The sequence below is a fragment of the Acomys minous genome (genome assembly GCF_964271855.1).
Source record: "Acomys minous genome assembly, chromosome: 11".
Lineage (NCBI taxonomy): Eukaryota > Metazoa > Chordata > Mammalia > Rodentia > Muridae > Acomys > Acomys minous.
The window spans coordinates 95,666,564-95,693,210 of NC_140492.1; the positions used below are offsets into that span (position 1 = coordinate 95,666,564).

General features: G+C 42.4%; 2 long non-coding RNA genes across 2 annotated transcripts in view; one reads left to right on the plus strand and one right to left on the minus strand.

Moving 5' to 3' along the window:
* LOC311608734 overlaps nucleotides 1–26,647 on the minus strand; it is a 248,930-nt gene that overhangs the window by 29,085 nt on the left and 193,198 nt on the right. The window contains exon 4 of the long non-coding RNA XR_014783105.1: nucleotides 5,927–6,024. This is a non-coding gene — a long non-coding RNA (uncharacterized lncRNA). The remainder of the gene's footprint in view (nucleotides 1–5,926; nucleotides 6,025–26,647) is intronic.
* On the plus strand, nucleotides 7,484–11,970 carry LOC311608733. The gene is made up of 3 exons (XR_014783104.1): nucleotides 7,484–7,834; nucleotides 10,249–10,530; nucleotides 11,660–11,970. It is a non-coding gene; the product is annotated as an uncharacterized lncRNA (long non-coding RNA).

Consider the following 26,647-nt stretch of genomic DNA (forward strand, 5'->3'; position numbering starts at 1 on the left):
TGTTCTAAGGGTCGTTATTCAGTTTCCTTTATCCACCCACATTTAATAATTGTAATCATTTTGTACGGAGGAGTTATTTTTATCCTGCATTCATTTATTTATTTATTTATTTATTTATTTATTTATATCAGCCTATATTCACAGGTGTTAATTTTATTCTTTAATGTCAAACCCAAGATTCCCTTGGAAAATTCCAGATTTTCTTCGGAAAGTTTTTAGGTCACGTTGTACATTTTCGTGAAAGCTGAGCCATGTGTGTCAAGCTGCTATATTTTCTTTTTTCTTTGTTTTGCATTTGGGCATATCAGTTGTTCTTGAATTGCTTACTGAAAAGACTGTCTATTCTTCAATGACTGGCCATTGCTATATCCCAAAATAATTGATTACACTCATGAGGGGTCTCCTTCCGGGCTCCTCGTTCTGCTCTGTTTTTTCGGCCATCTATCATTTTAGAAATTCCACGCTGCTGCCACGGCTATAACTTCATGTCTTGAGGTGAATCATGTAGATCCTCTAATTTTGCTCTTCTTTGCAGACTTGGTTCACAGTCAAGTGTGCTTCCTTACCCACACTACTTGGACTTTTTATAACATGTGTAGAGGAGAATTACGTCACTTCCTCCCATCCCTTTCCCCGTCCAATCCTTCCCACATATCCTGACCAGCTTCCTCTCAAATCCAATGCCTCTTTTCCTTTAATTTCTGTTATATGTGCATATGTGTATATATAAATGCATATATATTTCTAAATGTAAAACTAGAACCTGATTTGTCCACATAATGTTACTTGTATTTGTCTGCTTACAGGCTGACTGTTTGATATTGGATAATCACTTGGTGTGCCCTTCGCTAGGGAAGACTTTTTCTCTTGCTCTCACTATATCTTAATTGCCTGTAGTTCACTGCCTACAGCTGAAGCTTCCCGGGATTTCTCCCTTCTACATTGGCACGTCTGTGGTGTCCTCCTTTTCCAGGTCTAAGTTAGGTAGCCATGTTGGTGAGACTTCTTAGGTGTAGCTTCTCTGATATGACTAGAAGACATAATCTCACAGCAAACTTCCTGTTCCCCTGGCTCTTACAATTCTTTCCCCCCCTGCCCCCCCCCCCCCCGACTGTTACACAATGATTCCTAAGCCTTAGGTTCTGGGGTTGTATTGTACGCCTATCCGTTGTGACTGGGCTGCACAACTCTGCATTTTGATTGGTTGTGGTTTTCTCTAATGGTCTCCATCTATTGCCAAGAGAAGGTTCTTTGATGAGGGGTGACGACTACACTCATCTGTAAGTATAGGGTTAAATATTTATAATGGAGTCAGGATTGTGCTGGTTTAGTGAAATGGTAGTTACAGGTTCTCCTACAAGATGTATGACTTCACTCCCCCTGGGTAGTTGACTAAGTTTCCAGTACAGGCCATGGTTTTGCCCTTGTTGAAAAGAGTCAAGTTAGAGAGCTGCTGGTTACTGCCAGGGTATGTGTACCACTACTGCACCCATGGTAGGCAGGCCATGCTGGCCATTGTCCCACACAACATTTAAAACCAGTTTACAATGTCAATTAGAAAATCTGAAAAAGCATTTCAATTAATACTGTATTAAATGCATTCAAGAATCTTCTAAGTCTTGAATACGGCAGATCTCCCTGCTTATTGGATCTTAGATTTTTTCCCTTTCACTATTTTTCTTTTCAGTTTTCAGCATATAGATCCTGCATATATTTGTCAATTTTATATATAAATATTTTGGTGCTATTCAAAAAACTTTCATCTTTTAATTCTCAAATTCCAAATATCACTGTTAGCCTATAGAGTACAATTGACTGTCAGTCACTGACCTTGTATCCCATGACATTGCTAAGCTCACTAAGAGTTCTGCAATCTTTTTAGTTGATTCTTGGGATTTTTCTGAAAATCACATAATCTTCTAATGGAAATAGTTTTATTTCTTTCCATATATACGCCACGCCTTCATTTCTTGTCCTATTGCCCTGGTGAGCACTCCTGAGGTAATCCTAAGTAAAAGTGATGAGGAAAAAAATATCATGGATTTTTTTTCCTGCTAATCCCCTAGAAGGAAATGGGAATTTTTATTTTTTTTTAATTAATTTATTCATATTACATCTTGATTGTTAGCCCTTCCCCTGTTTCCTCCCATTCCTCCCTCCCTCCCACTTCCCCCCTTCTCCCCTCCCCTATGTCTGTGATTGAGGGAGACTTCTTCCCCCTATGTATGCTCTAAGATTATTGAGTCTCTTCTTGGTAACTTGCTATCCTTCTTCTGAGTGCCACCAGGCCTCCCCATCCAGGGGACATGGTCAGAAAAGGGGCACCAGAGTTCACGTGAGAATCAGATCTCACTCTCCACTCAACAGTGGAGAATATCGTGTTCGTCGGCTAGGTCTTGGTAGGGGTTCGAAGTTTACTGCCTATTTCTCCTTGGCTGGTGCCTTAGTTTGAGGAGGACCCCAGGACCCAGATCTGCCTGTCATAAAGTTCTTCTTGTAGGTTTCCAGGACCCTGTGGGTCCTGTTATTTCCCCATTCTTCCATGCTACTCTCGCCTAAAGTCTCAATAGGATGTCCTCTCCTCTGACCCACTTTCTTGGTAAGTAAGGTTTTTCATGGGACGTATCCCTTGGACTAGTGTTTTGATATAAGTGAGTATATACCGTTTGTCTCTTTTTGCTTCTGGGTGAACTCACTCATTATGATAATTTCTAGGTCAATCCATTTGTCCACAAATTTCGGGAATTCCTCGTTTTTAATAGCTGAGTAATACTCCATAGTGTAAATGTACCATAGTTTCTTAGTCCATTCTTCTACTGAGGGACACTTAGGCTGTTTCCATGTTCTGGCTATTGTGTATAAAGCAGCTATGAACATGGTTGAGCATATGTCCCTGTTGTGTGTTCGAGCATTTTCTGGGTATATTCCAAGGAGTGGGATAGCTGGGTCTTGAGGAAGCCCTATTCCGGAAATGGGAATTTTTACATGTGATGTTATTTCATAATCATATGCTACTGAGACCAAAATATTTGGTTAATTAAAGGAGAGCCTACAAAGTCATCATTATCGGAAGAAACTTTAACACATTTTCTTTTGTCTCTAGGAGATAGAATTGGAAAGATATTTCAGAGAATCTGAGTGTAATAATCTGAATCGTATCTATCTCTGTATACAGACAAATATCAAATATGTAAGTATGCAAATGTGATGGCCCCGACCTGCCTTATGGACTCTGAAAGACTCTTTCCTAGGAAGGGTTTTATGTTGTACTGTCCACCTCACTGAACCCCAAACTTCCCCTGATAGGTAATGTCCATGAACCCAGTGCTTTGAATTCCTCAGGCTTCTCTTGTTTGCAGAAAGGCTTACTTAGCTTCATAAGTGAAGGTCGAGTACACTCTCAAATGCTCTAGAGATAAAGGCAGGTACAGAGAAAAGAAACTAAATACCTCCTTCCTCTGCACTCAGTGCTTTCATTAAGATGTATCACCTGTCAGTAAATAATTAACAAAAAATGCATGCATATGTTCACCACAGGACACACCCTCAAGTGCTTACAGAAACACCGTTCATAAATGACCTTGGTTCAGGTTTGTATTGCTGCCCAGGGGTGGCACTACCCATAACAGGCTGGGTCTTCTCACGTCAATCATTAATCCAGAAAATGCCCTACAAGCTTGCCCACAAACCAACCTGGTGAGTAGATTTTCTCACTTGAAGTTCCCTCTTCCAAAATGACTCTCGCTTTTGCCAAGTTGACAAAAATAAATAAAATTAAAATAGTGAAATGATAAAATAGGATATAGCTCAAAAGAAACTATAGAAAAAAATCTATATGCATCTCCCATCCCTAGCTATAGTAGACATGCCTAATACTTAAAGCCTTGGGGGGGGGGAATGAAGCAGGGTCTAAAACCTTTAGTCAAGATAAGTAATACTTTAATGAAATATCTTAAAATAAAATTAATACTAAAAGTACATGAATAGGACATAATCAGTTTTAAAAAAAATAATGGCAGAATCAGCATTACTAATCTTTCTCCCTGTCTTGGGTTCCAAGATGGCAAAGCATGGAAGTGGCAGAGTAAATCCATCAGTGATCATACGCCCTGGAATGAGAATGAATTACAACGCACAATTCCATGGACAAGTCACATATATAGGAAGCTGAGTGCATGGGCCAAACTCAAAGTGTGGGTACTAAAAATTCTATTTACATCAAGTTCCAAGGCAGCCCAGTGCTAACATAGGATATCAGAATTTGGAATACTGCCTGAAGCAGCATAAAGTGGGTTTCTGAACTCTCAGAATACCCCACTTCTTAATCCAGCTATTATATATGGATTTTATAGAGCCCATCCATCCATTCTGTATCAGTTTGATAGTTTTTTAAAGTGTTGTCTTACTCGGAAGCTAAGATCTACAGAAGGAACTATTTTGGGGTTGTATCACCAAGAGGAAGAAGAAGAAACACAATCAGAGCTATGTGGGGCAATACCTGGGGCAATGCTTTATTTAAGGGCTTCTGTCCTTGGCTAACCCTAAGGCCAAAATAAGTCAAGCGAACTCTCTATTAGTAAGCATGGCTAGCACCCAGCCAACACCATGTGTTGCACCCATTCAGATCACTGGACTGTCAGGAGCAAGCCCTCCACTGGGCCTGATTTGCCAAGTGTTAATTACAACGGCTGCTTGCTCAGATTTTTCTGGGAATTGGACAGCGTGAGCCAGATTTCATCCAAACCCCAAAGAACCTTTCCTCTAGAAACCAGACCCTGTCCTATCAGATATGACAAGGCTTCCAAGAAGCATGTGAGACAAGCATCCAGGAAAAAGAAGCCACTGGCCAGCAATGCCGACACTTACACGGCTGTCAGTGTGACCAGCCCAACGCCCATGACTTAGAGCCATGCATCACATGGTGGGACAGGAGCCATTGGACATACGAAAAGGCTATCTCAGAATATGACTTGGAACCAAGCATGACAAATTGTGTTCTAGTTCCTTCAGAGGAGCACAATCCTCTCTGGCTTGCAACAAGGCCATGTTTACATAGACCTTCAGGAAGAAGTAACCTGCTGCTTTGGGTTTTAGTGGTCCCCAGGAGAAGAGAGGCAGTAGGAACAGAGAATGGCCTGAACATGTTTTTCCTCTTGGGTATCAGGGAATGCTATCAATGCTATCATCAGACTTCTTCAAGGGTAAATGACCAAGCACCCATTCTCCAAACAAGCAAGCAACCTGCTCATGGTGCCACCTCCAATGCAATCTCTCGCAGCGGATAAAGGCTGCAATATGGATGACCCCTGAAGACCATCAAGTGAAATGAGCCAACGAAGAGAGCAATACTCTTAAGAGTTCATTTTCATAAGTAACTACCTAGATTTGTCAAATATAGAGACAGAATGGTAGGTAGGGTAGGGAGCTTTTAATCAATGAAGTTTCAATTTGGAAAGATGAAAGAAATCCCAGAGACAGAGCATGGGGATGCTGTATAACAGTGTGAACATTGAACTTCATGCCTAAGAATGGTTTAAAAAGTATAATTTACTATATTTATTTTTAAGTGGCTAAGGGACGTAACACTCCCAACCATTCCTATCTCCATGTTGTGAAATCTGTTGTTATGAAGAGGAAGAAAGTGGGGGGAGGGAAGAAAGTCCCGGTTGTTTGTTTTTTACTAATGAAGACTCACAAGCCAGATGGTGGGGTGAAAACCTGCTAGCTCAGAGAGTCAGAGAAAGTGTCCAGCTAACTTTCTGGCTCAGCTCATGTCCCAGACAGAAAAAGCCAAAAGCTAAAAGTCAAAGAGCTAAAGACAAAGAGCTCCTTCTTCCTCTCCATGATGTCTTAAATACCCTTCTCTTGAAGCCCCTCCTTTCTACTTAATCCCCCTTGTCCTCTAGCAATTGTACTGTGTACTGACCTGGATCTATGAGTTGGTTCACTTGAGTTTCTTCAAAATGAACATTTGAGCCAAATGAGCCTTTCTCTGTTCTTCCAATAAAGCTCCTCTCTACACACCTAAAGGGAAAGTGACTGGCCATTAGACTCACATTGAAACATTGACCCAGAGCATAAAATAAATCATTCAGACGGGCAATCCTGGACAATATGAAAGGAGGGTGGGTGGCCAAGCCCAAACGGAGCATCAGCGATACTTTCTTCATCCCAATTCCTTTCCTTAATCTTTTCTTTACCAAATGGCTCTTCCTCAAATTTTTCCTCAGGTCCCCTGACAAGGAAAAACTTGTTCTAAGAGGGAAAGTCTACATCACACTCCCACAGAAGTACAAAGTAAAAGTTCTAATTTGTCAGCTCTACCAGGGATAATTACCCCCACAGATTTTACGTAGAGCCTGACCTGAGAAGAAATCTGCACGTGGCATTCGTGGAGTAAATAACAACGTGGTAGAGCAGGAGGAGGGACTCTGGAGCACGTGTTTAACAGGCCTGGACTTCTCAACTCTCACCACATTGGGCTTTCCTTCCAGGAAGATTTGGCTCTCCTGGAGCCCACTTGTAGATGTTGGAAAACAGAGAGAACGGCCGCTTTTTGGCATTTCTATATGGAATAGAAAGTCTCACCAAATCCTTATGACTGCTTTTGTATAAAGAAGAATATTGTTGCTCATATTTGGAAAGTACAGAAACACATGTCCACATGGAAGAGAAAACAACTGATTTTTCAATGTATTATAAATATATGATAATCTTGACCATGTTGGTTCCCATTTTCATTTTTAGGGTGATTTTGGTAGATTTTGGTTTTTGTTTAACATTTTCACATTTCTCTCTTTACATTTCTAATTTTCTCTGCTGAATCCAAAATATCAGGATCCACAGATGCCTCAAAAAGATTACAAAAGTTAGAAGCCTAGTACAGAGTCAGAAGATAGAATGTTAGAAACCACCACTTATTGCATGTAAAATGAATAAATGAATTATTTTTTAAAACACCACTTAGAGTTGGGTAGTGTATATGTGTAAATGTGTGTGCACACATGTGAGTCTGCATGCCTGTGTGTTTACAACTTTTAGTCTTACATTTCTGTGACAACAAATATTATCTGTACAATAAAATGTTTAAAGATGTCCAAAAATATAAATCTGTACTAAGAGCTGTGAATGCGGGATGGTTAGGTCTGAATCAAAGAAAATATTTTTGTAAACCCAACTGTACCTATCTTCCCAATATTTATGATTCAGTAAACATTCATTCAGCAATAAATATATGTTAGGCACTGCAATGCGTTTGGAGATACAAAACTTAATAGGATTCAGCCCTCCTGCTCAAACAGCTCACAGCCCCATAAAGGTTATGGTCCGGCAGACAAGCACATGGGTAACATGTTCGGTAACGATGCAGAGATGGATAGACCCAAAGCAATGAGGTCACAAGGAAGGGCGTGCCTCGTACCAACAGACATTCCAAGCAGAAAGGAAGAACATATTCAAGGACGCAGAGGGCTGAATAAAATGTTTCACTACAGGGTAACAGGCAGTGGTTCCCAGCTGAAACAGCAGGAGGCATTGCTACCTGAAAGCCAGGGCCACAGGAGCACCCCCTTTACTCTCTAAAGAGTACCTTTCACCTCTTGAGCAATAGGAAGCCAGTACAGGATTTTTAACCCAGCGGCAATACAGCACATGCCCAACATGGCATAAAGACCATCTAGATCAATGCTGTGGAGAAACTGGAAGGAATCAAAAACGAAAGGCTCACCAGAGTGTCCGCAGTTGGTGAAATGAGGGAATGGTGTTTGAACAACAGGTGCCAGACACTTTGTCGGGAATGCTGCCAGCGTTGGAAATGGGAGGACCAGAAGAGGCAGTAAGTAGGTGGGGCTCACATACTAGATGCCTGTCCATCAAAGGAAAGGTGCATTTCCTCTTGTGAGTGAAAGGGCACATCGTGGTGACACACAGGGATTACAAGGTCAGGAGGCCACAGGCAATCGACTCTTACTCCCTCAGCTGCATCTCACCTCCTGCTCACGAGGCCTCAGCATACAGAAAACCCTTCTGCACGTAGTCCTCATCCACCCTCAATGCACCAGGGCAGGCTGTGCCCAACTGCTGCATAGGTGCTTGTGTGGGACTTTTATTGGTCGCTCAAATGTAATTTCAAGTACCTTGTCCTCACAGAGCAGCTCTCTGTCATTTTTAAGACACAATGAGAGCAGCTGGGCCCCTAACAACTCTTGAAACCCATAAATGTCCCTAACTGAGCTGAAGGTCAAGTACTGCTGAGAGTCTAGCTGGGTCATCTGCCACACACAGCCACACACAGCCCGCCTGCACCAACCCAAGCTGCCCAGTCTCCCAAGACCACCAGGGTACTCTCTCATCTCAAGTGCCTTTGGGACTAATTGCCTGCAGGCCACAAACAAAGAGAGCCCATTAATGCTCCCTACCTTAGAAAACTTCATTTCCTGGGTTTTTTTTTTTTCACTAAAGCCTTTGTCTCTAATTGCACTGAACACTGCTGTCTGACTATTTATCAAATCATTTTGATAACAGAAAGCTACAACAGATCTGAATGTCCAGCAATAGGACAATTAAATGCCATCTATATCGCAGACAAATAGGAGACACTAAAACTTCTATTTCATAAATGGGTCTATGGATATGAGTATACACTGACTACAGACTCTCAATGGTACATGGTCGCATGAGGACAAAGGCCCTGCTTTGTCTGCCAGAACAATCTCAGTGCCAGAAAGGGACAAGGCACACAGAAGGTATTCGCTAAACATGTACTTACTGAATTCAGCTAAAAAGGAGGGAAAGCATATGACAAAAAAATTATAGCACCAAATAGCATATATATTTCATATAGCACCAGATCTAGAAAGAAATTTGTCAATATGCTATGAATGGTTTTCTCTGGGTGGGCGGCCATGGTAATTTTTTTTATATTCACTTTGATGTTCTTTTGCTCTTCTCTCTCTCTCTCTCTCTCTCTCTCTCTCTCTCTCTCTCTCTCTCATACACACACACTCTCTCTCTCTCTCTCTCATACACACACACACACACTCTCTCTCACACACACTCTCTCTCTCTCTCTCTCATACACTCTCTCTCTCTCTCTCTCTCTCTCTCTCATACACACACACACACACACTCTCTCTCACACACTCTCTCTCTCTCTCTCTCTCATACACACACTCTCTCTCTCTCTCTCTCTCTCTCTCTCACACACACACACACACACACACACTCTCTCTCTCTCTCTCTCTCTCACACACACACACAAACACACACTCTCTCTCTCTCTCTCTCTCTCTCTCTCTCTCTCTCTCTCTCTCTCTCTCACACACACACACACACACACTCTCTCTCTCTCTCTCTCTCTCTCTCTCTCTCTCCTCTCTCTCACTTTTTCTTTCTCTCTCTTTTCTTTTCACATATTTTCTTTTTTCTGTGAGAAGGATTAAGTGTTATTATAACAAGGACCAAGACACAAAAGTAACGATTTCAAAGAAGATACTCCATTATAAGCTGAGTGGTGGCTTCCCAGGGCCACCTATGAAATTTCTAGCTATTGTGTGACATGTGAACATGAAATTATTTGCCTCTAATCCTACCTGTAATCAAAGCACTAGTGTGTGCCCGCACAGTACAGGATCCCTCTGGCCAGCATCTGGATTCACCTCTGGCTTTGACCCTGCAATTATCCTGGGTCCCATCCCAGTGCCCATTGCTGAGTTTTGCCAAAGCATCCAATCCCCACTCCCTGAGAGGAAAGGGACCTTTCGCTAGGGACTGTTCTCCCTCCCCATAGCAACAGATCATCCAAGTTTGCAGTTGGATCCTCTGCTTACTTCGCCGAGCATGACACCATGAATACTCTTCATGGGCAATTGAAAACGCACCAAAGACATCACTGCTGGGGCCTTGTCCTGGTTAAGCTGACACTGCCCCAGAGAAGCGCAGGCTTTGGAGGAACACAAAAACTTGGGAAGTCAATTTGCATGAATTGCCAGAGACCAAAGCTGGGGTGCAAAATACTTTCCTGACTGACCTGATTGGCTTAGCTCACTCGTGATTTTAGAGCCCCGGAAGCCAGTCTCTGACTGCAAGAGCAGAGTTGCCAAATAGTCTCAAACCACAGTCTGGACAGGCAAGTGCCATCAGAGGAATACTTGGGGAGCAAGCTATTTTATACAAGTATTGCTATGAGTGTAGAGTCCTTTTTCTGTCTAGACTCCTGGTAATACCTGTTGTTCACTCTTTGTGTCCCAGTCTATTTTCACCTGAACAGCAGTGAAGCCAAGATAAACCATGGCCACCTGACAGGGCCTGGAGATGTGGCCGTGTGAACAGCAGACCCATGCTTTGCCTGCTCTGGCACAGCCTGAGGGGCCCCTGAAGGCTCCAATGCCAGGTGTCAAGGAGCCATGTGCAAGCAGGGAGCAAACCTGGCAAGGAAACATGTTCATCTTCAGTGTGGCCAGTGAAGCGAGGCTTCTGCTTGAGTGTATCACGGCTTTGACTCTGCCAGGCAGAGCAGCTTAAGGCAGGCAAGTATGAATGAAAATATGGAAGCATTCAAGTCAACCAAACCCTTTAGACATAGCTACACCGACTCCCCACCCTTACACCTTGCCAGCTCCCCAGTTTGTGATTTCCTAGGCTGCTATTGAGTCCTTTAAGTAGTCAAGAAGCTCACCAGCTCATGAACATCTCAAGATGTTAGACAAAGCTAAACCCCTTGCCTTGCACTCAGAAATTATATAGAATGAACCGCGCATCTTTCTTACGCAGTTCAGTTCGACATACGCATCTGTACTAGGCATCCAAAGCGGATCCAGACGGTAACCAAGCACAGGAGCCATGGGGGAATTAACCATTCTTGGAGGCTTACACCTGGCTGTTAACAAGTCCTAGGCTTAAGCAGGATTGAAGGTCAGATCTGAGAAGACTGTGAAGAGCCAGGAAGCAAAACGGACAGTCCTCAAAGGAAGGGAAGAATCAGCTATGGGTAGAGAAAGTAAAAATACTATGCAATGCAATCTAGACCCTGGATGAAGTGGTGAGGGCTTTTTGTTTGTTTGTTTGTTTGTTTGTTTGTTTGGTGTGTGTGTGTGTGTCTGTGTATGTGTGTCTGGATATGTGTGTGCATGCATGAGTGCGTGTATGTGTGTGTGCTGGTCTGTGTGTGTCTGTGTATCTGTGTGTGCATGTATGTATGAATGCATGTATGTATGTATGTATGTATGTGCATGTGCATGTACCCCTAAAACTTACCTAAATACAAGTTCACATTCTTTACAGCATAAAATGAATATATAGAGTCTGAAAGACTTCCTTTAAAATGGCCCTAAATTAGCCATGCAAATCAAATCAAATTCTTTCTGAATTAACACATCTGGACTCCAAACCTCAAAGAATTGCCCTCTTCAGTGTAGCTAAGATTAAGAAAATAAAAGGCAATAAGTATTGTGTTGGGGGGGAGCATTGTAACCTTCATGCGCTGTTGGGGGGAATAAAATGTAGGGCAGCCACTGTGTGTGCCATTCCTAAGAAAACAAAGAATAGATCCACCATGTGACCCAGCTACAACATTCCTAGGCATATAATCAAAGCACTCCATTCCCTACTATAGACAGACATGCTCACCTATGTTCATAACTGTTCTATTCACAATAGCTAGAACATGGAAAGAGCCTAGATGTCCACCAGCTGACGAGGGGATAATGAAGACGTCGTACCTATATACAATGGGGCTTTACTCAGATGTAAAGAAAAATGAAATGGAAATCTCAGAGAAGTGAATGGAACTAAAAATAACCATTCCGGGTAAGGTCACCTTAAACCCAAAATGACAAACATTGCATGTCCTCACTCATAAATGGATCATAATATCAAATCTTTAGATTTGTGTTTTTAACTTGGAGTACCTGTAGAATTCAAAGACTAGAAAGGGGCCATTGGCGGGAAAGGAAAGAAAAATCATAATGAAGTGGGGATGGCAGAGCACAGGTGATATGAAGGAGAAAAAGAGGATAATGGAGAAGGAGGTTAAGTGGGGAGAGGAATGGAAGGGTGGGGCAGAGGAGGATACAGGAAAAGGACAAGTAACACTAAAGATGCTTAAAAGGGCTCTATGGAGACAAACTGTCTTATAACCTTCCTAAATACATTTTCCCTATGAAAGTGCTTAACCAGAGGTATCTGACACAGGGAACTATGGTCCTCACAGAAGCCATTGGTTCTCAAACAAAAGACCCGGTGTCAGAAGAGGGATACTTCACCTCGTGTTGTTTAGTCAGGGGTCTCTCAAAGACCACCAAAACAATACAGGCTATTTCCACTGCTGCGGTTACCCACCAGAACTTGACGGTGAGACGCCACTGCTGAAAACACCAGACTTCTGTGAAAGGACATGGAGATGTCAAGTGGGTACTGGGCAGGAAGCTTCTAGTTAGCTGCTGGCTGACTTTTATAGACTGTAAAGTGCTGTGCAGCCTCCTGAGGATGGCTAGCGGGCATCAAGGACCTTAGCAGCTGTAAAGTGAGTACATGTTAGCTACGGTCACAATCAGCTTGGCAAGATATATGCCCTGGACACCAGAGGAGTACAAGAGTTAGGGTGGTAACTACCCATCTCTCATTGGATTTAAGGCTCAGAAGAACCAACTTTCCTCTAAATGTTTATATATCTCTACGTGCATTAGCCCAGCTCTCATACTGCTCAGAGAAGTGCCTCTGTGCAGTGCTTGGTGGTTAACACAGATACTCCCAGCTGTCCAAAGCACAGAGAGTAAGTGCCAGTGGGGTGCTCATCCACAAGAGGGGCATCTGTATCACACAATACAAGCTATTGCCACTGCTCCTGGTTGCCCAGAGTTCAGAGCCCAAGATGGTAGAGCAGGGCAGAATGGCCACAAGAGCCAGAGGTGAGGGAAGATTAGGCTAAAAACAGTGTCATCTGAACGTGACAGACGGGACTGCCACACTCTGAAACTCACAGCAGCTGCGGCTCCCTGCACAAGACATCAACATCAAGACAATCCACATTCCCGCCTAAAGCAGGAACAGGCTCACAAGCCCCATGCCTAGCTGAGAAGCTTTCACCGCTGATGGCATCTGGGGGAAAAAAAAGAGTCACTTTTCTTTTTTCTTTTTTTTTTTTTTCATTATTATGATTTATTCACATCACATCCTGATTGTTATCCCTTCTCTCTTATCTTCCAGTCCCTACCCTCCCTCCCTCTTCTGCCACATTCCTCTCCCCAAGACCTCTGATGTGTGGGTGGGGGCTCCTCCACCACCATTTCATCACATCCTATCAGGGTAGCCTGTATCCCCTTCATCTGTGTACCCCTAAGGCCGCCCCGCCAAAAGGCAGTGATCAAATTGCAGGCACCAGAGTTCATGTTAGAGGCAGTCCCATCTCTCCCACCTCCCCATACACACGGAGCAGAGCTGTCCATCAGCTACATCTGAACAGGAGGTCTAAGTACTCTGTATGCATCGTCCTTGGTTGGAGTATCAGTTTGTGCAGGCCCCCGGGGTCCAGATCCACTGACCTTGGTGGTCTCCCTGTGGAGCTCCTGACCCCTCTGGGTCCTTCCATCTCCCCGACTCTTCCATACAATTCTCAGCTCTCCTACCAAGGTCAAGCTGCAAGTCCCAGTATCTGTCCCAAACCCCCGGCTGGGTGGAGTCTCTCAAAGGACTTCTTTGTTGGGCGAATATCCACTTATAAGTATATGCCAGGTGTTGTCTATCTGGGTCTGAGTTACCCTACTCAGGATGATCTTTTCTAGCTCCATCCATTTGCCTGCAAGTTTCAAGATTTCCTTGTTTTTGAGAACTGACTAATATTCCATTGTGTAAATGTACTACGGTTTCTTTATCCTTTCTTCGGTTGATGGACATCTAGGTCGTTTCCAGATTCAGGCGTCACTTTTCTTTAACAGTGTAGTGAGGCTTGCCACATCTCAGTGGATGGTCCCACACCAAGGAGTACATAAGTAGTGCAAATCAGAAATAATAAGCAATTGGGGCTGTAAAAAAAAAAAAAAGACACAAAATTGGGAGGTGGGGCTTAGGATGATATGGGAGAAGTTAGTAAAAATTGTGTGAAGTAAATATGATAAACAGTGCATTGTATGCATGTATAAAATTCTAATTACATAACAAACTAATACAAATATAAATTTAAAGGTATTTTTAATGATATGATGATTTTCTATCTAAGAACAAAAACCAGTTTGAGTCAAGAAAATAGTTAAGACAGCATTGACAAATATGATGATTGTAAAAACTATATGATTCATAGGATCATACTTTGGGGGGTGTATTTGAAATTTCTATAACAGAAAAAGTTTGTTTTGATTTTTTTTGTAATTAAGGATCTGATGTGTTTCAAATAATAAGTCAGAAAGAGAAAAATATTAGTCAATCATATCTATTTTCTAATACGAATGGGGGAGGCAACCAGCAAGCATCACTTGGACATAAGGCTGAGTAGCATTAGCTCCCACTCTTATGGAGCTATCTGCGTGTGGGAAAAGACTCACATTAAAAGTAATTTTTACTTAATTATTCCTGGTAAGAATAATAATAATGGTATTGTAAGAATCAATAGTAACAAAACAATAAAACAACAACAAAACCAGAGAGCCTGGGGGGTGGGCAGTCTGAGGTCATCTCAGGGACACCAGAGGATAAAGAACCCAGGCAGGTGACCCACAACATAGACTAATGACCAGAACGCAGTCAGCCTGCACCTAGGGGCTGACGCCAAAGCTGCACTGTATAACATTAGCATTCCAGGTAAGAAGGATCAGCGTGTTTCATAAGAAAGAGAGCTCTCTGGGGGTGAGCTCACCAGTCACCTCATAAGAGAACACCTGAATTTAGATTACACCAAATGCAATTTTCGCCATGCATTCATGCTTGCTATAATATTGACCTTTACCATGAACCCATATCCTTCATCCATTCAAATTCTGCGGGATAGCAGTAAATGCTGGACTAAATAATAGTTTGTTCATTTTTGCCTAGAGTGATACCACAGTAAGGAGGGTGGGATGTGGCACGCTGGACAGAGTTAAAGAAGCAGGAGCCAGGCAGAAAGAAAAAGAAATATGTCAGAACTTTAACATACAAACAACTGAAGGTTGAGTGGCCGGCCCTGTGTGCAGTACTTTTCCCATTGGGAAAATAGAGGTTGTACCATTTACTAACTCTGGTGTAGACTATTTCCAGTATTAGTAGACTATTACTAAGCAGGTTGAATAACTATGTCCATATGCATTGTTATTAATTTACCACATAACTAATGCTAATTAATGATGGTAATTATAAAAATATAGATTGATATCAACATTTAGAGCAACATCCAAACTTCCCAAATTATGATTATTAATCTATAACTTTAAAAATAACAGCAGTTAATCATTATTATTATTGCAGCGAAATGATAATGATTTGTAATAGAGTATCACATGTTTTCTCCAACTCGGAGAAGCACTAATCTATTATGGTGAAGATAATAGCACTAATAATGGAAGACTAATGATTGCTAATCATTTCCCATTATCAGCATTTAAATGTCCAAATCAGCTAGAAGTGGGTACAATAAAACCTCGGAAAGGCATACAGCAAAATAAGCAATCAATGGCCACCAATCTATCAAATGAGGATTAGAAGCAGTGGTTCCCAGGTGGTATCAAGAGTAAAAATGACCAGGGGTCTTTTGTTCTCCTCTGTTTTATCTTGTTTTGTTTTGTTTTGTTTTGTTTTGTTTTGTTTTGTTTTGTTTTGTTCTCTTCTGTTCTGTTTTCAAGCACAGGACAGGTGTGGTATCTTATTTCTGTAATCTCAACACTTTGGAAGGCGGAGGTATAAGAGGATCACAAATTCAAGACCAAAGCAAGATGCTGTCTCAGAACATCAGACAAAAGACAAACAAAAGGCTCATCAACCCCCACCCCTCCAAGAATCTCATTTCAGTGACCTGTGGTGTGGCTGAGTTTGTAAAAGTTCCCCGGAGTGAGTACATCTGATATGTGCCCCACTTTGAGAGCTACTGTTGCAGATGTTTGACTTTTATGCTTGAAAATCCAGATGCACTGGCTCCTGGGGCAGAACTGAATTCACACACCTACTTGCCCATCCTCTGTCAATCAGAGCTGTGCAGCAGCCGAATGAGCTGTTAGTTTTGGTTGTCAGGGAACTTTCTTCATGGAAAAGAAGTACATTAAAATACCAAATTACAGTATTTACATATTTCGTGGGGCTTTTTTTTTTCCCAACTGTGTTCCCATAGCAACTCAATCCATTTGCTTCCTACTTTCTTCTGGGTTATTTTCCATGCTTTCTTGGTGAGGCAAATAGTTTGCCCTCTGAAATAGCTGTTTTTCTGTTTACTATTTCTCTGCCGGGGGAACTCAATTCTATGTGCCTCCTGCCTCACTCCTGGCCTGTCTGAATTTGATCAAGGTAACATCATTGGTTGGGGCAAACTATCCATAATCACTTTTTTAATCTGAGCAGTGTCTGGGTTTGTTGGGTTTTGTTTGTTTCCTGATGAACTGGCCAAGAAAAGTCAAATGAAGAAGAAGGATTCCCTTAGGGAACAGCTGGGCAGAAAGGGATGCAAAGAATAAAAACTGCTCCAATTTCAAACTATGGGAAGTTCACGTACATAACAATGAGCAGCTAGGCAAGCTCCTAGCATCTCACCAGACTGGATCAGGCAGCATCACTAGTTAGAAAAACATTGCAGCTTTGGAGATGGGTGCCCACAAGCAAGTAGAAAGAAAGCAAGTCCTGCTGGAACTATGAAAGGATCCCTGTGTCCCCAGAGGGGAAGGCCAAAAGGAGACCCAGGACACTGAGGTTTCCTTGTGATTTCATCCGGAAGACTTGGCAGACAGTGACAGTTGATTGGTTGGTGGGTTGCTCTGAAAATAGGACATTTCCCTTGCTAATGGAACTGTGCTTTGCAAGGGGACAAGGATGCCAGAGATGACTGCAGGAGGCACTAGGCTGGAAACTTCAGGACAGCTCTCCTCACTGCAGTCTGGTGCCAGGATGGATCTGAGCTACTGGTGCTAGAGGAGAGATGAATGTCACTGAGGAGGAACTGTCTGCTCTCGTCTGCTGACTCAGAAACCTCTTTCTGGGCCAGCGGTGCTCATGGAGAACACATCCCCTGCTCTCTCCAGGTTCCAAATAAAAACCAGTGCTGTGGAGCAATGTTGCTCGGGCCACAGGCTAGTGATGCACAGGACATCTCAAAATGCAGCAACACAAACCTCACACAAGCAGAGTTTTGACTCTCATCCCAAGACCTGAAAACAACTTATAGAATATCCACTGAACTGCCTGGACTGGGGGGTCACCACTGAAGCCCTCAGGTACCCTTCTAACCCTTTATTTACTCAAGAATGACATCCCCATCAGTTAGGGGGTCCAACAGAAAACAGGTGATAGTCTCAAGCCTTAGTGAAAAGAGTTAAGACATTCTTGACAAAGGTATGGGCAGAGTTCAGGCTGATCTTTCAGAGCTAGTAACAGCAGAAAACTGTTCCCAGTCAAGGCCTGAGAGGCAGAATTCAGAAGTTTTGGGGACCTGACAGCAGCTGGACCTCCAGTTAAAGGGAACAGCAAGCACACCAAGGAAAGAGAGTAAAGGAAATAAATGCCCGGGGAACCATTCTCCTCTGAGCTTTCCATCTGCTGGCAGTATGTTCCACCATCACACCCAAACAGAAGTGCAGGTACAGAAGCCCACTGCTGTATCCATTGAGGACAGCCTTCCTAAGATGTAAGATGGGGAGGAAGAGGATGCCCTTAAAGACTGGAGATGACTCAAGACAAGTGATATGCTTGTTCTGTCATTGCCAGAGCTCCTCCTCTACACCTTACACTCTGTGCTTTTTTTTTTTTTTTCCTTCAGTAGATTCCATTTTTCCTGTTTGCTTGATAAGGCACTCCATGGTCTGGTCATCTGAGAATCTCTCCTCCATAGCTATGGTGACTGTGTAAATATTATCTAAAGTAAATATTAAACATTTTCCCAAATAAACATTAAAGTGACCACTTTGACCCATGCTAACCTGGAAAGCATATGGTCACCATGGCTATGACACACACAAAGGCAAACTAGGAGGAACAGCATCAAAAATATCCTAAAAATAGCCTCTGTAAAGCCTGCCTTTCACCCATGAACCTGTTCTCCAGGAAACTTGATTCTTGTGATTATGGTGGTTTAGAGTCAGTTCAGACAAATGGCGGCCTTTGTCCCTTCCCTTGCACTTTTGCCCTCTGGCCTCTTCATAGCTAACAACCACCCTCTCCCATCCCCAAACAACATAGCAAAGCTGATGACTATGAGCCAGTCCACCCCCATTCTGCTCTCAACCCATGGAATTTCTCCACTAGGTCGCTAGACACAAACAACAGTATTGTTTTCAAGTGGTAAATTAACACGTTACCCAGACAGCTGAGAGCACAATTGTTCAGAAAGGCCCTCGTCTCTCCTCCCCATTCACCTGCTCTCTGCTGCAGCTGATGTGATGGTCTCCAAGGCCAGAGCTACAATGTTCTTCAGAGACCCAAGTTAGCCATAGTAAGTGCTGGAAGAGCCACCTGTTGTCTCCTGAGGCTGTTGTGTAAGTTTTAGAAAAGTAAAATAAGACTGGGTCTTATATAGGAAGAAGTGAATTGAGTATCCTCCATCCACTAGATACAGATTGCTCGGCTATTTTAAGACAGGATGTGTACTAATCAAAGATTCCTTTGATGGAAACATGAAAGATGCAATGGGGAGGAGGTAGAAGATAATTCTGACACTAGGGACACCAGTCGACAGAAATCTCACTCAGGCCCAGGTAAAGTAGTGGAAGCAGCAAACAAGAGGAAAATAGGGGACATCTCCAAAGCCTTTCAACACCGTCAATGCTGTGGAGACATTAAAGAGAAGAAGGATTACTAAGAGTCCTTTGGATTTGGTGATTTGGCTTTCTAGCTGGTATTATAAAAGCTACAGGGACATAATTCTTTTCTCAGGAAACTCATTCTAATTGAGGAGACCAAAACATCACTAAATAGATTTTGTTTGCAGTCACATACAACATTTGTAGACCTGTCCCAATGGGGGAAGGGGAGGGAGAGCACCTATCCTGGAATGTGAGATGGTGTTTTCAACAACCAGAAAATAAATGCACAAAAACATGCCCTGTTTCCCTTCTACCTCCAGTGGATCCTCTTTTCTTTAGTGGGATTATTTTTTTAACATAGAATGTAATAAAACCCACTGCTTAACGTTGTAAGAGGGTCAAAATTAAAACAAAGTAAAAAGAGCATCTGTAAGTTGGGACTCATGCTTTAAAACACAGACATTTTTAGTAGCTATGTCATCTAGAAACACAAAAAAGATCTCTAGAAGATAATGAATTTTGAGAGCTTATCTTGTAGCTCCATGATAAAGTACCTGCCTACCATGTTCTAGGCTCAATATCCAGCACCACACAAGAAGAAAAGATGGGAGGGAGAAAGTGATTTAAAATCTCATCCTGAGGGAGCTGGTGAGCCAGCCCTGCCCTGAGGACATGGGAAGAGGTGAGCTGGCCCTGCTCTGAGGACACGGGAGCCATTGAGCCAGCTCTGTCATGAGAACACAGGGGCAGGAGAGTCAGCTCTGTCATGAGAACACAGGAACAGGAGAGTGAGCCCTGCTCTAAGGACAAGGGAGCAGGAGAGCTGTCCCTGTCCTGGGGACACAGGAGTGGAAAAGCAGGTCCTGTCATGATGACATGGAGCAGGAGAGCAGGCCCTGCCCGGAAGACAAGGGAGCAGGCCTTGATCCAGGGCTCTGATTGAACCTCACCCCAACATCTACCCCATGTATGACCTGCTGGAACACATGAAGGGACAGGACCTACAGATTCAAAGATTAAGAATCTCCTTGACACATGGCAACAACGGGATATCTGACAGCAGTCCCAGTAAGGATCCAGTAACGATAGTATAGGCCTCAAACCAGACCCATGACTCGTAACAATGAACATTTGAAAGTAAACATATGTGGACAAAAGGCTATACTGAGTGATACACTACAGCTCCTGTGACAAGATTTTTTTTGTTTGTCTGTTTGTTTTATTTTACTGGGGGCGGAGGTTGAGGGATTTTGGTACATGATGTGTAAATCATAGACATTCAATAAAAGTAAAAAAATAAATAAATAAAAATAAAATAAAATCTCATCCTGAGAATGGAAGGTGTGGGACAAAGGCTTTTTCATATTTCCATGCCTGCCTCAAGAGCAGGTGACACAACCCCAAGGTGGTTACAGGTGGTCAATCACATGAGCTTGTGACCTGTTATCTTTTCCCATGTAAATAGAGCATTGCCAGCATCCTAGTCCCAGCCAATGAGACACATTCATCCTCAGAGGTCCTCCCCACTGACCAACATTTGTAAGTCCCTGTGTTACATGAAATAAAGCACAAGCACCTGTGCACCATCTATTTCACTGAAGATTGTCTAAGACTGGCTGTTTACTCTGAGTTGTAACACTAGGGCAAGAAGGGCCCTTCCTTCTCCCCCAAAAGTTCATTACTAGACCTGGGACTCACCTAGTGGTCTCACCCCAAGCTTTACCAGAAATCCTGTGACATGGACTTCATTCTACCCTTCCTCATCTGGAGCCTCAAGATCTTGAGGGAAACAGAATTTGGGACACCATGCATCTTCCAGCCTGGTGCCCAGCAGCTTCCCGGGAGACACAGAACCACAGACAGCATCTCCAACAAATGATGTTGGTCAAACTGCATGTAGAAGAATGCAAATAGATCAATACTTCTCACCCTGCACAAAACTACAAAGGGATCAAAATACTAAATGGAAGGCCAAATACATTGGATCTGATAGAAGAGAAAGTGGGGAAAAGTCTTGAACTCATTGCCACAGGAAAGAACTTCCTGGTCAGAACACCAGTAGCCCAGGTACTAAGATGATCAATTAATAAATGGGACCTCATGAAACTGAAAGTCTTCTATATGGCAAAGGACACCATCATTTAGACAATGTGGCAGCCTACAGAATGGGAAAAGATTTCTACCAACTATGCACCCAACAGAGAGGGCTAATGTCCAAAATAAAAAAACACTAGACATCAAGAAAATATAAGCCAATTGGAAAATTGGGTACAGTTATAAGCAGAGAATTCAAAAGAAAAATGTAAATGGCTGAGAAACACTTGAAGAAGTGTTCAACATCCCTATCCATCAGGGAAATGCAAATCAAAACTTCATGAAAATTTCATTTTATACCAGTCAAAATGGCCAAGATCAATAAAAACAAATGATAGCTCATGCTGGCAAGAATGTGGAGTAAGGAGAACACTTATATCCATTGCTGGTAGGAGTGCAAACTTCTTCAGCTATGGAAATCAATATGGCAGTTCTTAGGAATTTAGGATTGATATACCTCAAAATCCAGCTATACCACTCTTGGACCTATACTCAAAGGACATTTCATTATATTCCAGAGATACTTGCTCAATCATGTTCATTACTGCTTTATTCATAATATCCAGAAACTGGAAACAACCTAGATGCCCCTCAACCAAAGAATGCATACAGAAAATGTGGCACATTTGCACAATGCAATATTTCTCAGCTGTTAAAAAATAAATAAATATAAAATTCTCAGGTAAGTGGGTGGAACTAGAGAAAAAAAAATCTTCCTGAGTGAGGTAATCCAGACCCAGAAAGACAAATATTGTATGTATTCACTTATATATGGATGGTAGCTGTTAAATCATTGATAAGGAAGCTACAATCCATGTAACCAGAGAGGTTAGGTATAAAGTAAGGGACTAGGGGGCAAGAATGAACCTCTCTAGGAAGGAGAAACAGAATAGAGAGTCATAGGTGGATGACAGTAGTGGGGCTGGAACTGGAGGGTCAAAATGGGAGGGGAAGGTAAGAGGAGTCAAAGAAGGGAATACAGAGAAGAACAGCTAACACTAAGAGCCATTTGAGGGGTCATATGGAAACCTAATACAGTAGAAACTTCCTAAAATGTATATAAATATATATATGTGAAGTCAACCTAAATGAAATCCCCAAATAACAGGGAGACAGGCCAAGCCACACTTCTCTCATCACCAAATGAAGATTCCAGTATTCAAAATTACATCTAATTGAGTTGCTGACCAAAGGGGTCCCATTGGGACCTCTAAACAACACAGGCTATTTATTGCCAAGGCTATTGGTTGCTTCCCACAAACTGATGGTATGGCACTATTGTTGAAGACAGCAGCTATGCAACACACTGAACATGAAGAAGCCAAGCTGGTGTTTACGTACATCCTTCATCACTATGAACTAGTGCTCATGGCATTGGAAAGTACACTGCATGCTACCAAAGGAAAAAGGTAAACATCAACCCAGCTACAAACCCTTTGATCTACAATGGCGACTTGCCTGCAAGACATGCTAGTGCAATAGTGGCACAGAGCTCGTGGAAGTAACCAACCAATATCCAAGACCCACTCCATAAGATGTAACCCATTCTCAAACCTGCTCCCGTAGCCAAGAACCTGAGACCAGACAGGCCAGGGAACTAGCAGGAAACCAAACACTACTGTTCTACTAAAGAAACATAGCAATAAAATGACTCCTAGTGACATTCTGCTATATTCATATATCAGTGCCTTGCTCAGCCAACACACACACACACACACACACACACACACACACACACACACACACACACACATATAGTCAGCCCACAGCCAGGAGAAAAAGATGAATCCTAAAATGGCAAATTCAGATATCTGACCAATGATCAAGTCCAATAGGAAGATTGGTGTGTGGACCATGTGGATTGCAGGAACCTTTCCACTAATAAGTGTCCATTAATAAGTTTCTGGAGAGAATCTGCACAGAGTGGGAAGCATAGTTCAGAAAGCCCCTTGAAGGGGGTAGGGCCTTGAGATTATGATGGAAACCATCAAAAAAGTCCGGAAGGAGAGTTTCAAGTCACTGACACAGTGCTTGCCTCCCTTGTCCCATGTCTGCCAGTCCTGGAGAGGTTTCCTAACAGTGGAATGTCATCTGTCTCACTAAGGGCACAAAAAGAAACTAAAGCTCCAGACAAGCAGAAGCAAACGGGTGGTGAGTCCATGGTAAAGATTCGGAAATTTATGCAGCAAGGAGAGGCAAAAGGGACCAGCTCTCCTGGGAAAACACCCCACGATCCAGAAGTAAATCTGATGTTAAGAACCCACAGTGAGACCCAGAAAGGGAAGATGGGAGACTGTAAGTAGTTCTGAAAGCTCAGAAGTTGAGAATGCCAACATCATCTGAAAATTCAGGGAAGATGCAAACGTAGGAGTAGCTGCAGAGAGGGCGGGCCAAACACCAGAACCAGAGACACATAGGGAAAAAGAGGGCGGGGGGAGGGCAGATGAGAGATGAGGACGTTACCCTCAAGGAATGCAGACACACAGAGGAGCACAGGAAAGCCAGAGAGTGATGGATGGGATGTGAGTCCCCCTGGAACAAAATCATACAAGCCAGCACCTTACAAGGAACAGAGCATGGGGAAGAACAGACAAGGCAGAGTAATGCAAGGCTTTCATCAGAAGGTAATGAATCGTATTCAGAGGCATTTGAGTGTCCAACCTTACAACCAGACACGGGACCCTGAGAACGCAAGTGCAGGGGGTACAATCAAGACAGGAATGCCTGGCCCCTCTCCATAGAAACCTGTAGGTCTGAGCGATGTTGTACTCTGTTTCCTGCATGCTCCTTTGCTGACGTGCAAAACAAAGTCGTTTAGGGATACTGTAGTACAAGGAGGCTCATACTAGCAAACTGAAGACTTTCAGAGAGTTTAAAGAGATTCGATGGTTGTTTCATAACGTAAGACAGGTTTGTTTGGTTTGTTGGAATTTGGAGGCCTGGTTTGGTCTGCTTTTTTAATTGTTCCCTTACACTCTGCAGAAATCAGTCTCCTGGCTAGATAACATCACACCTTCAGAAGCTCTGAATTATTATTACTGTTATTTTTGGTATAGTAGTAGTAATAGTAGTATTGGAAGACTTATACCACAGCGTTTGTGGGGAGGTCAAAGGACAATTTTATGGAATCAGTTTTCTCCTTCCACCTTTATGTGGGATCTAGATATCAAAATCTATGGGGCTTTGGGGAAAGCACTTTTACCCACTGAGCCATCTTGCCAGCCTCATCCCATGGATTCTCAACTTAATTCCAAATAATTAAAAGTATATGTTCAGTTCTACTATCGCTTCCTGGGGACAGCCAGCATAATCTCTGGAAGACCTAATCCTACAGATTTGAAACTTGTCATCACTAAAGTTGAATTTTTAAAAAAAAAAAAAAAAAAAAAGAGGGAACTACTCCTATTTTGTGATTCAGTCATCAGTAACAAAAGCCATTATGGCAATATATAGACAGGGTCTACCATCAAAACTATGACATACTATCTTTCCAAATAAACTCACTAAAATAGTCTGGAAAAAAATTAGAGATAATACTACAAACATGCCAATCTAGATAAGTAACAGACAAGAGGAAAAAATCATTTTTCATCAACTTCTGGGTACTGTCACAAATAGAAAATGAAGTAATAGCTATAGAATTTTGAAGATAATTTAAATGTCAAAATCCTAATACTATTCAAGCAGCTAGGTAAACAAACACACATGGGCTCAGAAAGAAAATCAATCCTGTGCCCTTCTTGAAAAATATTTGTTAGACTGTTCCAACAGGCTGAGAATTCATAAATGTTTAAACTCATAAACAAGACTCAGATATAAATATGTCTTAGTAAAAGCCTCTGACCACTGATGTGAAACCAAGTTCTGACCATTTATCTTTCAAACCTGCATAATCAATTTGCTGAAGGCTTTGGAGCAATGTGGTGGAGGTCTGAGTGTGAAGCATCCCCCACAGGCTCACATGTTTACACACCCCGCTGCAGGTGCTGTTTGTGAAGGTTACGGAGCCTTTAGGGCGAGCTGCCTGGCTGGAGGAAGTATGTCACTAAGTGCAGGCTTGCTGGAGGAAGTACGCCACTGGGGGGTGGGCTTGCTGGAGGAAGTACGTCACTGGGGGTGGGCTTGCTGGAGGAAGTACGTCACTGGGGGTGGGCTTGCTGGGGGAAGTACGTCACTGGGGGTGGGCTTGCTGGGGGAAGTACGTCACTGGGGGTGGGCTTGCTGGGGGAAGTACGTCACTGGGGGCGGGCTTTGAGAGTTTCTAGCTTCATCCAACTCTCCAGGGCACTTTGTTGGCTTCTTGTGTGGTTGAGATGTTCTCTCATAGCTTCCTGTACACACTACCTGATGCCATGTCTCCCCAACATTATGGTCTCTCCCCACCCATAATCATAAGTCAGAAGAAATTTTTCTTCACGAGCCACTTTTGGTCATGGCATTTTATCACAGTAACAGGAAAGTAACTAATACAAATACAAGTGTCCCTATGACTTTTTAAAAATTTTTTCCAGAGTAGAAAATAAATTTAAGCTGGGAACAGTGGCCCATATAGAGACAAAGGCAGGTGGATCTCTTTGAGTTCGAGGAGAGCCAGGGCTAAACAGAGAAACCGTGTCTCGAAAAACAAACAAAAAAGTTTAAACTATATTATTTTTCTCACTTCTGTGGCAAAATACTCTGGCAAGAACAACTTAAATGAAAAAGAAGTTTTTTGGTGGTTTTTTTTTTCTTTAGATTTTTTGAGACAGGATTTCTCTGTGCAACATCCCTGACTGTCTTAGACTCACTTTATAGACCAGACTGGCTTTGAACTCACAAGCAGGTGATGGTGGCACACACCTTTAATCCCAGCACTTCAGAGGCTCAGCTCCTTTTCTTAGTGATTCCAGGTCCATTGAAACCCGATATAACCCATTACGTAAACATAATACTGATCTTTAAAACCTAATGAAGTGAAAGAAGGAATGAAGATGTGATACGTCACTCTTAATAGGGCGTCACTGAGAATTCTTTCCTGGTATATAAGTTTGAATTTAAACTTCAAATAAGAAAATCCAACCATGGCCTGGTGAGATGGTTTGGTAGATAAAGGCACTTGTTACCAAACCTGGTAACCTAAGTTGAATCTCCAGGACTCACATGATAGAAAGAAAGAACCAGCTTATGTAAATTGTCTTCTGCCCTCCATATGCATTCTATCGGATTCCCTCCAACATAAACAAACAAATAAACATGTTAAGAGAAAATAAAGCAATTGGGAGACTAAAAATACCTTATTTACAAAGAAGAAAAGATAGGGTTAAATAGAATGATGTTGGAGAATCAGAGACTAGAAGTTTGAAAAATGCATAAATTAGAATGACAGAAATAAGACTAATTAATATATGTGCATAGGACAAAGGACCTCAACATAAAGAAGCATGAGACAAGTAACAAATTATAAGGTGATATTATTAATAAGACATTCATTGGAAGGAAAATGATAGAAAAAGGGCTTTGCTAAGAGCAACATGGGTCAGCAGGGATATACCAGAGAAATGCAAACAAAGACAATAGGAGGAATGATATTAAGGGACAAAACAGCACTAGCGTAAGAAAAGTTACTAAATTAGACAAAAATCACCATCACCCAAAAAAAGAAAATCCAC